At 47.3% G+C, this 18,394-nt stretch overlaps 1 protein-coding gene across 1 annotated transcript in view; it reads right to left on the bottom strand.

Annotated features, from left to right (window-relative positions):
• Positions 1–18,394, bottom strand: part of CNGB3 (cyclic nucleotide gated channel subunit beta 3) — a 230,407-nt gene that overhangs the window by 25,722 nt on the left and 186,291 nt on the right. The gene's annotated exons all lie outside the window — the stretch shown is intronic.

The raw sequence follows: 18,394 nt of genomic DNA, 5'->3' as shown, positions 1-18,394 counted from the left end.
CACATCTGGTTATGGATGTTGAGGAGGAGGAGGAGGATGAGGATGAGGAAACAGGACCTGAAGCGGAGCTCGATTTGTAGATGGAATCACAGGAAGGGATAGGGGACGAGGCAGCCGCACAACATGACAGTGATGGTGATGACGAGTCTGACGACGACCTTGATGATGGACAACCATGGCAGTATGGGGTGGAGATGGAAGCAACCGGGCCCTCTGAAACGCTGGCCAGGATGGCGAGCTCTATGCTTCGTTACTTGCGCGCTGACTGTCGTATTGTTAGCACGAAGCAAAGAGATGAGTACTGGATAGCCACACTTTTAGACCCTCGGTATAAAGCCAGAATGGGGGAGTTTTTTGCGCCTTCCGAGAGGGAGGTAAAATTGGCTTATTATCGAGAGAAGCTATGCAGCCAGCTTGTCACGGCTTTCAAACGGCAAACACCTGCTGCAAGCATGTCTGATCGGGGGGCCACTCTCCGCTCCCCACTGTCTCATCGTTCCACCGCCTCTGGCAGAGCTACCTCTGCAATAGGCGGCAGCAGCGGCAGCAGCAGCAGCCAATTCAGTTTGGAAAAAATGATGACAATATTTTTACATCCAATACCCCGACCTGACACACATCGTAGTCACCAAAGGGATGTTCACCATCATCAGGTCCAGCACCTAAACAACCAGGTTCACTCGTACCTGGACTGTGCCCTTTCTCTGTCAGAAATCCTGATCCCAGACCCCATGGACTTCTGGGTCAGCAGATTGGATCATTGGCAAGAACTGGCCCAGTTTGCCATGGGTGTACTCTCTTGTCCACCCTCCAGTGTAGCGTCAGAGAGGGTATTCAGTGCGGCAGGGGACTTCGTCACCCCTAAGCGAACAAGATTGTCCGCCAAGAGCTTGGAAAATCTCACGTTTCTGAAAATGAATCAAGCGTGGATCGGTGAGGATTTTAAAACCCCTGTGCCTGATGCCACTGATTAGATCTGACATTGCTGCTGCTGCTGCCGCCTGCTACTGCCGCCTGCTACTACGGGATTCTGTCCTGTCCACTCTTTTTTTAATGTGCCGCTGTTGGTGCTGCTACTACTTCTACCACCAATCCACCCCCAGTGCCGTCTGCTATAAGCAGGCCTGCCCCACCACAGTGCTTTGTCCTGTGACTGTCCAGTCTCTTTTAATGTGCTGCTACTACTACTACTACCACCACCCTTGCTGTCCGTTGGCTATCTCTACTACCACCAATACACCTCCACTGCCGTCTGCTACAAGCAGGCCTGAGGCCAGCCCCACCACAGGGCTTTGTCCTGTGACTGTCCAGTCTGTTTTAATGTGCTGCTACTACTACTACCACCACCCTTGCTGTCCGTTGGCTACCTCTACTACCACCAATACACCTCCACTGCCGTCTGCTACAAGCAGGCCTGAGGCCTGGCCCACCACAGGGCTTTGTCCTCCTGTGACTGTCCAGTCTCTTTTAATGTGCTGCTACTAGTACTACCACCACCCTTGCTGTCCGTTGGCTACCTCTACTACCACCAATACACCTCCACTGCCGTCTGCTACAAGCAGGCCTGAGGCCTGCCCCACCACAGGGCTTTGTCCTGTGACTGTCCAGTCTCTTTTAATGTGCTGCTACTACTACTACTACTAGTACCACCACCCTTGCTGTCCATTGGCTACCTCTACTACCACCAATACACCTCCACTGCCATCTGCTACAAGTAGGCCTGAGGCCTGCCCCACCACAGGGCTTTGTCCTCCTGTGACTGTCCAATCTCTTTTAATGTGCTGCTACTACTACTACCACCACCACCCTTGCTGTCCGTTGGCTACCTCTACTACCACCAATACACCTCCACTGCCGTCTACTACAAGCAGGCCTGAGGCCTGCCCAACCACAGGGCTTTGTCCTGTGACTGTCCAGTCTCTTTTAATGTGCTGCTACTACTACTACCACCACCCTTGCTGTCCGTTGGCTACCTCTACTACCACCAATACACCTCCACTGCCGTCTGCTACAAGCAGGCCTGGAGGGCTTGTGAAAAGCCATTGCTTGTTGCTTTTACATCCATGTATGGATGAACCCCGGCAGGCATCTGCCAATAAAAAGGGTAAATTTTTGGAGGGCTTGTCAAAAGCCATTGCTTGTTGCTTTTACATCCATGTATGGATGAACCCCGGCAGGCATCTGCCAATAAAAAGGGTAAATTTTTGGAGGGCTTGTCAAAAGCCATTGCTTGTTGCTTTTACATCCATGTATGGATGAACCCCGGCAGGCATCTGCCAATAAAAAGGGTACATTTTTTGAGGGCTTGCACTCAAAAGCTATTGCTTGTTGCTTTTACATTACATCCATGTATGGATGAACCCCGGCAGGCATCTGCCAATAAAAAGGGTACATTTTTGGAGGGCTTGTGAAAAGCCATTGCTTGTTGCTTTTACAACCATGTATGGATGAACCCCCGCAGGCATCTGCCACCATAAAGGATACATTTTTTGAGGGCTTGTCAAAAGCCATTGCTTCTTCTCTTACCACCTTATATGTATGAACACTGGCAGGCATCTGCCGCCAAAAATGGTTAATTTTTGTACCTTTTTTAACAATGCATTAAGCATACAACATGCACAAGTGCAGTGGTTTCTGTTAGTTATCACCGTGTCCCATCCGTTTTCCTATAGCCATACATGTTGGCGTAACTTTGACACTAACTTTGCCTTAAAGACAGCTCAAAAGTACTTGGATACACTCATGAGTGACCTAAGAGTGTTATACAGGGCTTCTAGGGCTTTTAAACAGTGTCATACACGATTTTTAGGGTATGTTCACACGCTAGCTGGCTTTTACGGCTGAAATGACAGCCTGTTTTCAGAAGAAAACAGCTGCGTCGTTTCAGCCGTAAATGCTCCTCCTCGTAATATACGAGGCGTCTGTGACGCTCGTATATCTTGAGCTGCTCTTCATTGAGTTCAATGAAGAACGGCTCAAATTACGTTGCAAAGAAGTGCCCTGCACTTCTTTGCCGAGGCAGTCAATTTACGCGTCGTCGTTTGACAGCTGTCAAACGACGACGCGTAAATTACAGGTCGTCTGCACAATACGTCGGCAAACCCATTCAAATGAATGGGCAGATGTTTGCCAACGTATTGTAGCCCTATTTTCAGACGTAAAACGAGGCGTATTATGCCTCGTTTTACGTCTGAAAATAGGGCTACAATACGTTGGCAAATACGTCTGAAAATAGGTCGTGTGAACCCAGCCTTAGGGGCTTTCTTGTATTACAGGTTCGGTCAGAACTAGTTCGGTACGAATCGAACTTTTTCATGAAATTCGGCGAACCAGCCGAACTGAACTTTTCATAAGTTCGCTCATCTCTAACAAGGAGCTATTATGGGGACGAGCGCTAGTTACTCCGATCGCTTGGCTTCATACATTATTCTTATGTCGGCAGATGAGCTGCCGACAACGATAATATTTTCAGTATTTAAAAAGATACGACCAGCAGATGATCGAGCGTTTGCTCATTCATTGGCTGATCGTTTATGTATTCACACAGGGCAATTATCGGGAACGAGCGTGCCTTATAATTGGCCAGTGTAAAAGGGCCTTAAAGAGGCTCTGTCACCACATTATAAGTGCCCTATCTCCTATATAAGGAGATCGGCACTATAATGTAGGTGATAGTGATGCTTTTTATTTAGAAAAACAATCTATTTTAAACCACTTTATTCGCGATTTTTAGCTTTATGCTAATGAGTTTCTTAATGCCCAAGTGGGCGTGTTTTTACTTTCGACCAAGTGGGTGTTGTACAGAGGAGTGTATGACGCTGACCAATCAGCGTCATGCACTCCTCTCCATTCATTTACACAGCAGTATCGCGTTCTTACTAGAACACGATGTGCAGCCACTTACACAGACATTAACGTTAATCAAGTGTCCTGATAATGAATATACATGACCTCCAGCCTGGATGTCATGTGTATTCAGAATCCTGACACTTCTGAATCTTTTCTGTGAGATTTCCAGCAAGGGAAACAAAATCTCATTTACATCGAAATCTCGCGAGATTACGCGTGGCTTGCTGGAATCTCACAGAAAAGATTCAGAAGTGTCAGGATTCTGAATACACATGACGTCCAGGCTGGAGGTCATGTATATTCATTGTCAGGACACCTGATTAACGTTAATGTCTGTGTATGTGGCTGCACATCGTGTTCTAGTAAGAACGCGATGCTGCTGTGTAAAAGAATGGAGAGGTGTGCATGACGCTGACTGGTCACTGATTGGTCAGCGTCATACACTCCTCTGTACAATGCACACTTGGTCGAAAGTAAAAACACGCCCACTTGGGCATTAAACTCATTAGCATAAAGCTAAAAATCGCTAATAAAGTGGTTTAAAATAGATCGTTTTTCTAAATAAAAAGCACTGCTGTCACCTACATTATAGCGCCAATCTCCTTATGTAGGAGATAGGGCCCTTATAATGTGGTGACAGAGCCTCTTTAAAGCCTTGTTCACACATTTTCTCACGTGAAATCCACCTTCAAACCACCTTTCAATGTTTTTAATGGCAAATCTGTGTTTTTGTTCAAACGGCAAATAGTTTTCCTCTTGGAGTTTTTAAATCCGCTTTGTGAAGTGACATGTCACTTCATGAAGTGGATTCCCTGCGAAAAAGCCGGCAGATTTCCACGGCAGATTTAGCTGCACATAAAACTGGAAATCTGCATAAAGAATTTCTGAGTAATGCAGAGATTTTTTTAGCCCTATAATCTGTTGTGTGAACATACAACGGTATAACCAAACTGCAACACGTGAAGTTCATACCCAGGCATTTGTTTTTTACTGATTGTACATGATCTAGCTTTCATCTTTAGGCTGGGTTCACGCGACCTATTTTCAGGCGTAAACGAGGCGTATTGTGCCTCGTTTTACGCCTTAAAATAAGGCTACAATACGTCGGCAAACATCTGCCCATTCATTTGAATGGGTTTGCCGACGTATTGTGCAGACGACCTGTAATTTACGCGTCGTCGTTTGACAGCTGTCAAACGACGACGCGTAAATTGACTGCCTCGGCAAAGAAGTGCAGGGCACTTCCTTGCCACGTAGTTTGAGCCGTTCTTCATTGAACTCAATGAAAAGCAGCTCAAGATATACGAGCGTCACAGACGCCTCGTATATTACGAGGAGGAGCATTTACGGCTTAAACGACGCAGCTGTTTTCTTCTGAAAACAGGCTGTCATCTCAGCCGTAAATGACAGCTAGCGTGTGAACATACCCTAAGGCTGAGTTAACACAAACTATTTTCAGACGTAAACGAGGCATATTATGCCTCGTTTTACGTCTGAAAATAGGGCTACAATACGTCTGCAAACATTTGCCCATTCATTTGAATGGGTTTGCCGATGTACTGTGCAGACATCCTGTCATTTACGCGTCGTCGTTTGACAGCTTTCAAACGACGACGCGTAAAATGACTGCCTCGGCAAAGAAGTGCAGGACACTTCTTTTAGACGTAATTTGAGCCGTTCTTCATTGAAGTCAATGAAGAGCAGCTCAAGATTATAGGCGTCAAAGACGACTCACAAAATGCGAGGAGGAGCTTTTACGTCTGAAACGAGGCAGCTGTTTTCTCCTAAAAACAGTCTGTCTTTTCAGACGTAAAAGCCTCTCATCGTGTGCACATACCCTTAGAGTCCTGCAGCAATCACCCTGTTCTTGGCACTGGACGGGTGCCATACAACCCATGTCTAAGCCCTAATATATGGCTAACCATTCTTGGTCCAGCTTTCCTATGTGACCGGCCACTACTTCACCAGCCCTCCTAGGTTCGGGACCAATCCTTCCCCTTGTTATTGTCTGCAGATCTGCTCTTTGCTTTAAAATTCAAATAATAATTACAAATTTTAGTTGATTGAAGAAATAATTTGTTGAGTGGGCTACAAAAACAAAACGGGGTTGTCAGAATAGGACAACCTCTTTAATTCCTATTACCAATGCATACATTTTAAATTTTAAGAATGGAGAGCTTAGGTTCTATTTTTAAAACTTTTACTGTAAGTTCCTTCATTTTCTCTACTTTGATTCCTAAAGCCACTGAATTGGCATCCAAGGTGCAGCAAGATTGAAGGTGAGATTACAAGTATTGATCTGAGCTTACTAGAAGAGATGCTTTGTGAAAAATACAATCCATTCCCTTTGTGCCAGAGTGAGCAATTTGTGCGAGATCATTGCACTTATCCTCTCCTAAATATAACACCTATAACTTCATATGATAACAATACACGTAAATGCCATTACATAGACTACAAGGACATTATATAGAACTAATACACAATAATGAGAAGAATACATGGTGCTATGTGGCTCATTATATGCCGTCCATCAATGTATATAGAAGAGGCATAGGGTCAGGTCCTTCTTCCACTATTATCAGACACCTTTTAATGCTGGTTTTAAGGTGAGTGTTTCCATTTCTGTGGGCTTTGGTACACTTCAATAAATTTCATGCACTGGATTAGATCAATACTAAAATCAGTTCTTTTTATATCATTGGATAACATAGGTGGTCACTAAGGACAAAGAGTGAGAACTATTGATCCAGATGGAAAGATGATAAGACAGGGAAAGAAAAAATAAGTTAATGAAGAGTTCCGCTGAACTTTTACTTTCCAGTATAATCTTAAAATTTTTAATTTCAGATGCATTGGGACAAAAAAAACAAAAAAACAAAACTGGTGTAATTTCCAGTTATTTATTCAACTGCTTATTAAGGGTTCCTGCAGAGATTACCTCAGGGTCAGTGGCGTAACTACCGCCATAGCAGCAGTAGCGGCTGCTACGGGGCCCGCGGCATGAGGGCGCATGTGTCGGGCCGGAGGCTCTGCTAGCAGCCGCTATGGCTGCTACAGCGCGACACCTCTTAACACTACGGCAGAGCAGGGAGGTATCTCCCCGCTCTGCCATTAAACAAAATACATGTATCCCCTATCCACAGGATAGGGGATACATGTGTGATCGCTGGCATTGATAGGGAGAACGGGGGACTGAAAGTCCCCTGAAGTTCTCCATCACAAACCTCGGGCTTCCGGGGTCTGTGTCGGCAGCTCCGTAGAAATGAATGGAGAGCCGGTCGCGCTTGTGCGCATGCGTGACCAGCGCTCCTTTCAGTTTTATTGAGCTGCGCAGACCCCGGAAGTCAGAGGTTAGTCATGGAGAACTTGGGGGGACTTTCGGTCCCCCATTCTCCCTATCGCTGCCAGCGATCACACATGTATCCCCTATCCTGTGGATAGGGGATACATGTCTTTGGTCTTTTCACACTGTAGGTCGCATTTTTTTGGGGGGTTGGGGCTGTATGGCGTTCCCTACAGGGGGGCTGTATGGCGTTATCTACAGGGGGGGCTGTATGGCCTTCCCTACAGGGGGGGGCTGTATGGCGTTCCCTACAGGGGTGGGGCTGTATGGCGTTCCTGTAGGGAACGAACACCATACAGTCCCCCCTGTAGATAACGCCATACAGTCCCCCCTGTAGGTAACGAACGCCATACAGCCCCCCTGTAGATAACACCATACAGTCCCCCCTGTAGATAATGCCATACAGCCCCCCTGTAGATAACGCCATACAGCCCCCTGTGGATAATGCCATACAGTCCCCTCTGTAGATAACGCCATACAGCCCTCCCCCTGTAGATAACGCCATACAGCCCCCTGTAGATAATGCCATACAGTCCCCTCTGTAGATAACGCCATACAGCCCCCTCTGTAGATAACGCCATACAGCCCTCCACCTGTAGATAACACCATACAGCCCCCTCTGTAGATAACGCCATACAGCCCTCCCCCTGTAGAGAACGCCATACAGCCCCCTCTGTAGATAACGCCATACAGCCCCCTCTGTAGATAACGCCATACAGTCCCCCTGTAGATAACGCCATACAGTCCCCCTGTAGATAACGCCATACAGTCCCCCTGTAGATAACGCCATACAGCCCCCCTGTAGATAGCGCCATACAGGCCCCCTGTAGATAGCGCCATACAGCCCCCTTTGTAGATATCTACAGAGGGGGCTGTATGGCGTTATCTACAGAGGGGCTGTATGGCGTTATCTACAGGGGGGACTGTATGGCGTTATCTACAGGGGGGGGCTGTAAAAAAGGCACTATCTACAAGGGGGGGGGGGTTGTGTGACACCCAGGGGAGGGGGGGCCCCCAGTCAAAAGATTGCTATGGGGCCCAGTCTTTCCTAGTTACGCCCCTGCTCAGGGTGTTCAATTAAAATTGGACGTCTTACTTTTCCACAGGCTGGAGTTTAGATTCCCCCATTCTCCCTATCGCTGCCAGCGATCACACATGTATCCCCTATCCTGTGGATAGGGGATACATGTCTTTGGTCTTTTCACACTGTAGGTTGCATTTTTTTGGGGGGTTGGGGCTGTATGGCGTTCCCTACAGGGGGGCTGTATGGCGTTATCTACAGGGGGGGCTGTATGGCCTTCCCTACAGGGGGGGGCTGTATGGCGTTCCCTACAGGGGTGGGGCTGTATGGCGTTCCTGTAGGGAACGAACACCATACAGTCCCCCCTGTAGATAACGCCATACAGTCCCCCCTGTAGGTAACGAACGCCATACAGCCCCCCTGTAGATAACACCATACAGCCCCCCCTGTAGATAACGCCATACAGCCCCCCTGTAGATAACGCCATACAGCCCCCTGTGGATAATGCCATACAGTCCCCTCTGTAGATAACGCCATACAGCCCTCCCCCTGTAGATAACGCCATACAGCCCCCTGTAGATAATGCCATACAGTCCCCTCTGTAGATAACGCCATACAGCCCTCCCCTCTGTAGATAACGCCATACAGCCCCCTCTGTAGATAACGCCATACAGCCCCCTCTGTAGATAACGCCATACAGCCCTCCACCTGTAGATAACACCATACAGCCCCCTCTGTAGATAACGCCATACAGCCCTCCCCCTGTAGAGAACGCCATACAGCCCCCTCTGTAGATAACGCCATACAGCCCCCTCTGTAGATAACGCCATACAGTCCCCCTGTAGATAACGCCATACAGTCCCCCTGTAGATAACGCCATACAGTCCCCCTGTAGATAACGCCATACAGCCCCCCTGTAGATAGCGCCATACAGGCCCCCTGTAGATAGCGCCATACAGCCCCCTTTGTAGATATCTACAGAGGGGGCTGTATGGCGTTATCTACAGAGGGGCTGTATGGCGTTATCTACAGGGGGGACTGTATGGCGTTATCTACAGGGGGGGCTGTAAAAAAGGCACTATCTACAAGGGGGGGGGGGGTTGTGTGACACCCAGGGGAGCGGGGGCCCCCAGTCAAAAGATTGCTATGGGGCCCAGTCTTTCCTAGTTACGCCCCTGCTCAGGGTGTTCAATTAAAATTGGACGTCTTACTTTTCCACAGGCTGGAGTTTAGATTCTTATCTCCCAGATCTTCAAAATGGTGTGAAATTAATTCACCAGGTCTATAAAAGTATTTTAAAGGCTTTACATTTATTGGCATATCTCTAGGATATGACATCAATGTGTGACCAGTGGGGATCTAGCTGCTGGGATCCCTACCAAATACCAGAAGATTTATGGCGCTACTCCAGGAATTGCGGTATTGCACGTTAAATGGGGTTGAGCTGCAATACCAGATACAGCCCATGGGTTAAAGTGGCGCTGTTCGTGGTAAAACTAGAAATGGCTCAGTGAGCATCCATGAGTAAGTGCGTGTGTTAGAGTGTATGTTAGTACATGTATGAACTCGGTAAGTGGTGGCAGCAAGTTGTGTACCTAAGGCTGGATTCACGCGAGCGTGGCGTTTTTGCGCACGCAAAAACGCAGCGTTTTGCGTGCGCAAAAACCACTTAACACCTCCTTGTGGCAGCAGCATATGATGTGCGGCTGCGTGCTTTTCGCGCAGCCGCCATCATTATGACACTCTATTTGGATGTTTGTAAACAGAAAAGCACGTGGTGCTTTTCTGTTTACATTCATCCTTTTGACAGCTAATGCGCGAATCACGCTGTTCGCACGAAAGTGCTTCCGTGCGACATGCGTGGTTTTCACGCACCCATTGACTTCAATGGGTGCGTGATTCACGCAAAACGCCCAAAGAACGGACATGTCGTGACTTTTTTTCAGCGGCCTCACGCTGAGTAAAAATCACGAACATGTCTGCACGGCCCCATAGACTAATATAGGTCCGTGCAACGCGCGTGCAAATCACCCGCGTTGCACGGACGTTTTTCCCGTTCGTCTGAATAAAGCCTAAGTGTGTGGATTGTAAGGGGTCTGACTTTCGTTCTATTTTGCAACTTTCTTAAGTAGAAAAGTAAGGTCTAATGTAGGTTAACCATGTTTTAAATGACAGATTAAACTTATTCAGATATATCAAAAGATTACACAAAAATAAGTAGTACAGTCACAACAATAGTGTTTTAAAAACTACCATAAAATGCACAGATAACAGTACCATGGAGTGCCCAGAAAATGCTGCTACAATGCTCAAATGACAGAGCTAACAAGGCCCAAATAACAGTGCTCAGGTCCTAGATTTTCGAGACAAAGTAGTCATCAGACCATTATTTGAAGGGTGATGGTAGCCCATAGATTATTAAGACCCATGGGCATTTACCCTTATACTCTTCCAATAATCTGGCCCTGTGTATACATGACATGTAGGTATACCGGGTGTACCTGCATACTTTGGTGGAGGAGAGGGAAGCAGGAAGGGTTTGTTCATCTCAGAGTTAATATGGAATAATATGGAGTTTGGCCCCCTATAACAGCCTTCACTCTTCGAGGAAGATTTTCCAAAAGATTATGGAACCACACCAAACCCATCACACCATATCTTTATGGACCCCGCTTGTGCAATGGTACAGTCATGCTGAAACTGGAAAGGGCCTTCCCCAAACTGTTTCCACAAAGTTGGAGGCATAAAATTGTCTAAAATGTCTTTATATATTGTAGTATTAACTTTACCCTTTACTGGAAATAAGGAGTCTAGCCCAAACCCTGAAAAACAGACCATTATTATAGTAGGCCTATCCATTTCGGTAGGTAGCGTTCTCTGCCAATCCTAGGACCGTGGATCGGACTGCTGGAGAATGAAATCTGATTCATCACTCCAGAGAACACTTTTTCAGTGCTCAGAGCCAAGTTGCGACGTGCTTTACTCCACTCCAGCCAACGCTTGGCATTGTGCATGGTGGTCTTAGGCCTGTGTGCAGATCTATCAGATCAGAAATTCCATGAACTGACTTAAGGTAAAGGTGGCATCTTATGACAGTGCCATGTTTACTATCATGGAGCTCTTCAGTATGACACATACTACTACCAAGATTGCATGACTGTGTGCTTGATTCTATGCACCTGTTTGCAATGCGTGTGACAGAAACATCTAAGCTCAATAATTAGGAGGGTGTCCACATACTTTTAGCTATATATAGTGTTCTTTCCTAGAATGTACACCGTATTTGCGCAGGATGTCATTTCTCATTTTTTCCTCATTTTACAATGATTCATAATTAACAGCTTGAGGACCCCTAATAGATCACGATTGAGAATTTCCTTAATCATGAACTGTTGAATGAAACTAATTGAATGGCTGAGTAATTAACGATCTGACATGTTCTCGTGAAATCATTACATGGACTGTTGTGAAATTGTACGCTAGCACAATACAGGATTAATGTTTTATCCTGCTCAATAAGGCATTACTTTACTCTGTTCAATAAGTAGAAGGGAAGCTCCGGAACATCGGCACATCAGAGGAGGAGCGGCTTGACCATGTGGGGGGATATAGCGCCTGATGTCAGGGGGTGGAGTTTGGGCAGAAGCGCCAAACGAGCGAAGGAGGAAGTGTTGCGGAGGGCTCGTGCTTTTTGAATATGGAAGAACTGATGAATAGCGTGAGGGCCTTAGCCACGGAGCGGGGAGCGGTCTGGTTGGCGGAGCAGGTGTTCGGGAAGCAGGCAGAGGCGGATGTCAGTGCACGACCGGTGCGCAGTGTGATGCCGCCTGTCTGGCTGAGTCCCAGTCTGGTGCAGCCTGGTCGAAGACGGAGGAGTCCAAGCCCCGCTTGTCGAGTGAGCGGGCGGAAGAGGGGTGCGCCCGCCAGTGACAGGAGGCAGACGCAGAACAGCGGGATCGTGCTCCAGAGGTATACCATGGGTGGTTGGATGACAGGAGAAGTTTAGCTAGATCGAATCAGGAGGCCTAGTCACCGGTGCAGAGTGCAGGACGATCCTCGTGGAGGGACGGAACGGCGGGAGTATTGCCCATGTAACGGGACGCGGTGGAGCTGGGCGAGGGAGCGCGCCCCGTTTTGCAGAGGAGCAGTGCTTCAAGATCGGGAGGTGAGTTACTGCGGGTCCTGGTGGATGTTAAGGTCTTGTTTTCTGCAAAGTTGGACCTGGAGGCGGGGGAGAATGATGTTGGGGTAGCGAGGGCTTGGAAGGAAGTTCGGGAGTCGGTGCGTTCTTCTCAAATGGGTAGTATGGCGGGAGGGGAAGATGCATCGGGTGCGGCGTTAGGCGGCTCTCAGGTGGGGATTTCAGGTCCTCCGGTGTCAGGTCTGGGACCCTCTTATTTTGCTTTTTCGGTCCCGCTTGGCGCGCATTTGAAGGACGAGGATCGTCAGAAGATTGAAAATTGGGAATATGTGGAACTGTTTTCACTGTTACCGCTTGAGGACTTCCCGGAGACGAAGGAAAGATGAAGAAACGGGAAGAGGAAGAACGAAAACGTAGGTACAGGAAGATTCCAAAGACATTTGGGAATTGGTTGAGAGCTTTTTGTATTTATGCGAGCGTTTGTTGGGCAAAATTCCCAGATCGTTGTGCATCTTTGTTTTGTTACATTGAAGGTATTTGGGATGTTTGTAAGACCTATGGTGGTCTGGCGTGGTGGCGTTACGACGAACAGTTTCGTCAGTGCCTGGCGGCGTGCCCTGCCATGCGGTGGGATCAGTTGGATCTGCCATTATGGATGAGGCTGATGATGTCGCAGCGACCCGCGCCCTTTCACAGAGGGGCCGGGGGGGGGGGGGGCAGCAAGGTTCTGCTCAACCGGCCCTTAACAAAAAAGGCGTGTGTTGGCCCTTTAATGAGAGACAATGCAAAGCGGGTCTGTCATGTAAGTTTAGGCATGAGCGCTTGGGGTGTGGGGGTTCACACCCCTATTCCTGCTGTTTCAAGCGTCATGGAAAGCGCCCGGAGGATGTGGCTAGAAAAGGGGAAGACCCCAGTGAGGCTAGGCACGATGCTGCCATGGTTAGAGCGCTAAGGAAATAGGGCTCATGCAAATTTATTAAGGGACGGTTTTGGGAATGGTTTTCCCATTTTAGTTTAGTTGAGTAGGGGTGGTTCCGGTGTTTCGGTAAATTTAAAATCGGCTATTCAGTTCCCGGTGGTGGTTCGGCAAAAAATTTAAGCGGAAGTGGAACGGGTGGCGGGCCCCTTTTCATTCCCACCCCTGTCAGACTTTCATGTTTCGCCACTGTGGGTGGTTCCAAAGAAGGCGCCAGGGAAATTTTGGAAGATTCATCATCCGTCCTTCCCGAAAGGGCTATCGGTGAATGACAGTATTGGCAAGGAACTTTGTTCTGTGTCATATGCTTCTTTTGATAGGGCGGTGGACCTCGTGAGGGAGGCCGGTCCAGGGGCCCTCTTGGCAAAAGCGGATGTGGAGGCAGCCTTCAGGCTGCTCCCAATTCACCCGGATAGTCATCATCTCCTTGGCTGCCTTTTTGAGGGTAGTTACTTTGTTGACCTTTGTTTGCCCATGGGTTTGTCGCTGTCGTGCTTTTATTTTGAGGCATTTAGCTGTTTTGTGGAGTGGGTGGTTAGGGAGTCGTCTGGCTTTGGTAGTATGATACACTACCTGGTTGACTTTCTGTGCATGGGGCCGGCTGGGTCCCAGGTTTGTCGTCACAAACTGGACACTTTGCTGAATGTGGCAAGGGAGTTTTGTATTCCGATGGCATCGGACAAAACAGTGGGCCCCATGCCCTGCCTCACATTCCTAGGTTTGGAGATCGACTCGAGAAAAGGGATCTTCCGTCTACCAACAGGAAAGTTGGAAGACCTGAGGGCAGCGATCAGCCGTCTAGGAAGTTTGAAAAAAAGACTTTAGGAATTGCAGTGAGTATTAGGGAAGTTAAATTTTGCGTGCAGGGTGATTCCGATGGGGAGGATCTTTAGCAGGCGCTTGAGCAGGGCTACGGCAGGCATTTCTGAACCACATCATTTCATCAGGGTGACAAAGGAACATCGGGGGGATCTGGAGGTGTGGGGTTCGTTCTTAGCGTCCCAATTAATTAAATGGTGTTTCAGTTTTTCAGTCAGGTTCGGTTGTTTCGGTGGAATTGGGTCTCCAGACCGATTCGGCTGCTAGTGTGGGATTTGGAGCATTGCACGACAGGAGATGGTATGCCGCCAGGTGGCCATCTTCTTGGGATGGCTCGTCGTTGTTAAAGAATTAGATTTTTTTTTTAGTTGTTCCCCATAAAACAAGGGGGCACTCCCTCCGTCTGGAGAAAAAAAGGTTCAAGCTGCAGAGGCGACAAGGCTTCTTTACAGTAAGAACGGTGAATTTATGGAATAGCCTACCGCAGGAGCTGGTCACAGCAGGGACAGTAGATGGCTTTAAAAAAGGGTTAGATAATTTCCTAGAACAAAAAAATATTAGCTCCTATGTGTAGAAATTTTTCCTTCCCTTTTCCCTTCCCTTGGTTGGACTTGATGGACATGTGTCTTTTTTCAGCCGTACTAACTATGTAACTATGTAACTATGTAACTATATTGATGGCAGTCCACATTTGGAGGGAGTATTTTTGCAACCGGTGGGTGGTTTTTCTATCTGACAATATGGGAGTGGTGCATGCGGTTAACAAGTTGTCTGCTGGGTCGGATCCTGTAGTTCGGCTTTAGCGGGTGTTGGTGTTGCAATGTCTTCGTTTGAATCTACTGTTTCGGGCAGCACATGTGCCCGGGGTGTCGAATGTTGCTGCTGACGCTCTCTCCCGTTTTCAGTGGGCACGGTTTTGGACGGAGGCTCCGGATGCCATGAAGATGGGAGATGCCTGCCCAGCTCATCTGTGGAACATTGTCAGGCCGTGATGTGTGAATTGGTCCGGAGGTCGTTGGCACCGTCTACCCTGAGGTGCTATGAAAAGACTTGGCGGGAGTTTGAAGCTATGTTGCCTGGAGGGAGGCCGGCATCATTCCGGCCTGAGTTGTTGGTTGGACTGCTCGAGGCCTATGTGGTAAAATTGGTGGACATAGGGGTGACGGCATCAGCCATGGGAAAGTGGCTGGATGCTTTGGCTTTTTATTTGAAGTTGTCCGGGATGTGTCTAAGGAATTTCGAATACGGCAGGCTCTGAAGGGGTTGAACCGCCGATGAAAATCAGTGTATTCAAGACGGCCGATTTTAGTGGCGCTGCTTGGGAGATTGTTATGAGTGTTGGGAGAGGTCTGTTCGTTCACTTACGAAGCAATGATGTTTTCGTTGTTTTTTCTTGGGCCTTTTTGAGGGCTTTTCGAGTGGCGGAATTGGTGAGCGTGAGCAAGAGTCGGCCGGGGGTGTATTGTTTGAGGATGTGTATAGGGATTCTGGCTCGGTGAACATTTGACTTCGTTTTTCCAAGATGGATCAGGAGAGGAAGGGGTGTCAGTTTCGTTGTCCACCATCGCGGATAAACGGATCTGTCCGGTTGCTCTTTTCTGTTATTTTGCCAGATCAGGATTCCTGTCAGTTTGAGACCTGTTTTTGTGCCATTCTGATGGGCCCTTTCTGTCCCGTTTCCAATTCCTTGCGGTTCTTCGGACGGTTATTAGCAGTTTAGGAGGTGCAGCGAGGGAGTTCGGTGCCCATTCATTTAGCGTGGGTGCCGCCACCGAAGCATCTCGCTTTGGTCTGAGTGTAGATCGAGTGAAGAGCATTGGTCGTTGGAAGACGTGTGCCTATAAGAGGAATGTACGCCCAGGGCGAGCCTGGGTGCCTGAAGAGTGACTGGGTTTGCTGTTGGGTGAATGTTTTTTTCTTGTATTTTTCCGATGTAGGGCTGCTGTTGTGTTGGTTGGTGCATCTCTCCGCAGCCTCATGTCCGGTGGGGGCATGGATCGTGGGACATTCGTACATTTATTGGGTACAAAAGAGAGCTGGAGTGAGGAAGAATGGCGAACGGCTCGGCTTTTCGAAGGACCAGATGGAGCTGTGGTGGTTTGGTTACAGGGTTCTTAGGTGGGACGCTCTGGTGTCGGAAGTGGTCCGCATCCCGGTTGGTTGGATTTCCGAAGATATTGCTGCTGCACGTGGGAGGTAATGACCTCGGAAAACTGTCTCAGCGAGACTTGTTGAAAGCGATGAAAAGGGATGTCGTTCGCTTACTGGGTCTCTTGCCATGTGTACGATTGGTCTGGTCGGAGATGATGCCGAGGTTGGTGTGGTTACACACCAGGGACCCGTTAGCGTTGGATAGGTCCCGGGGCAAAGTCAACAAGGAAATGGCGGCCTTTATTCGTCTCCTCGGGGGGAGTGGTGGTGCGTCACCGCCTATAGGAAGGTGTGGCAACCGGTTTGTTCCGTCCAGATGGGGTTCATTTGACGGAGTTTGGATTGGATATCTTCAATGTGGGGCTGCAGGACGGCCTGGAAGTGGCCTTGGCTGTTGGTGGGGGAGCGCAGCCAGCATGAGGTGTCATACGACTAGCTCTTGGCGGGGGTAGTCAGTCTGGGGGGTGTTTTTAGGCTGGAAATGGGGGAATCTGAGCGCATGCTCACTCAGTTGGTATAACTGGGTGGGGCATACCTTCCGGTATGTTATTAATTTACATGTTATTTATGTTAACAAATTTTATATGGTTGATATGGCTGGCTAACGATTTTTTGTACGCAGGTACAGTTGGTTTTCAATTTAATAAATAGCCTTGGCTGAAATTTATACCACATTTCAGGTGTCTGTGTATTATTGAAAAATTTAGTATTAGAGGTTATATATGGAGCAAAGTAGCCCATACATTGGTCAGGGAAGCTCCGGAACAACGGCACCTCAGGGGAGGAGCGGCTTGACTATGTGGGGGGACGTAGCGCCTGACGTCAGGGAGCGGAGTTTGGGCAGAAGCGCCAAACGAGCGAAGAAGGAGGAAGTGTTTCCCGCCCGCCCTGGTTGTTAGGTGTTCTGAACCCCCTCTTTGAATTTCCTTAAAACGCTTGATGTTGTCATTGTAATCTGTACTATATTGTTCAACGTGTTTTTTCCAACAAAAAAAAAGAAAAGAAAAAAAAAAAAAAGAAAGAAAATAATGAATATTATTAAAGAGATGATTATTATTTGATTTATATGATGAATCTACGGAAATGTAACTGTACATTTAATGGTGGTTGTAAACCGGTATGTAATGTTTTTATATTCTTACTGTGAACTTGGGGGAATGTGGTTTGTCAAGGCGGAGGTAGTCAGCTTGGGGGGTGTTTTTAGACTGGAAATGGGGGGAGTCTGAGCGCATGCTCACTCAGTTGGTAAAACTGGGTGGGGCATGATGATGAACCCCTTCCGGTATGTTATTAATTTATATTATTTATGTTAACAAATTTTATACGGTTGATATGGCTGGCTAACGATTTTTTGTACGCAGGTACAATTGGTTTTCAATTTAATAAATAGCCTTGGCCGGAATTTATACCACATTTCAGGTGTCTGTGTATTATTGAAAAATTCAGTATTAGAGGTTATATATGGAGCAAGGTAGCCCATACATTGCTCAATGCCTTCCATTGGTGTGGAACCTGCTGGAATAATAGAAGGAGTTCTGTGTATGTAACGCTGGAGGTTTTAGAGAGAACGTTAAGGCTAAGTTCACACATAGCATTATTTTTGGACATTTTCGATGTGGAATTCTTTAGCCGGTAAAGTGCAATGCCAGTGAATAGAGTTTAATAAAACCCCATTCATATGGTCAAGAAAGATGCTGGGATTTTTAGAGCATGCTGCAAATTTTCAAATCCCCGGAATGTTCTATGTGTGAAAACAAAGGGTAAAATCCACAGCAAATTCTGCACATAAACATATAACAAAACTGCACATCTATCTGTCCATCTACCTAATATTTATCGATTTTATAATCTATCTTTCTATCCAATATCTTATAGCCATCTATTATTTATCTATTTAGTAAATCTATCTATCTATCTATCTATCTATCTATCTATCTATCTATCTATCTATCTATCTATCTATCTATCTATCTATCTATCTATCTATCTATCTATCTATCTATCTATCTATCTATCTATCTATCTAATCTATCTCTACTCACTGTGGCTCCTGGCTCATTTTTGGTGATGTCAGAGCCTTAGGCTGGTGCT

The sequence above is a fragment of the Rhinoderma darwinii genome, chromosome 5 (genome assembly GCF_050947455.1).
Source record: "Rhinoderma darwinii isolate aRhiDar2 chromosome 5, aRhiDar2.hap1, whole genome shotgun sequence".
Lineage (NCBI taxonomy): Eukaryota > Metazoa > Chordata > Amphibia > Anura > Rhinodermatidae > Rhinoderma > Rhinoderma darwinii.
Note: the sequence above shows the minus strand (reverse complement) of the source record. Positions and strands in the feature narration are given on the sequence as shown.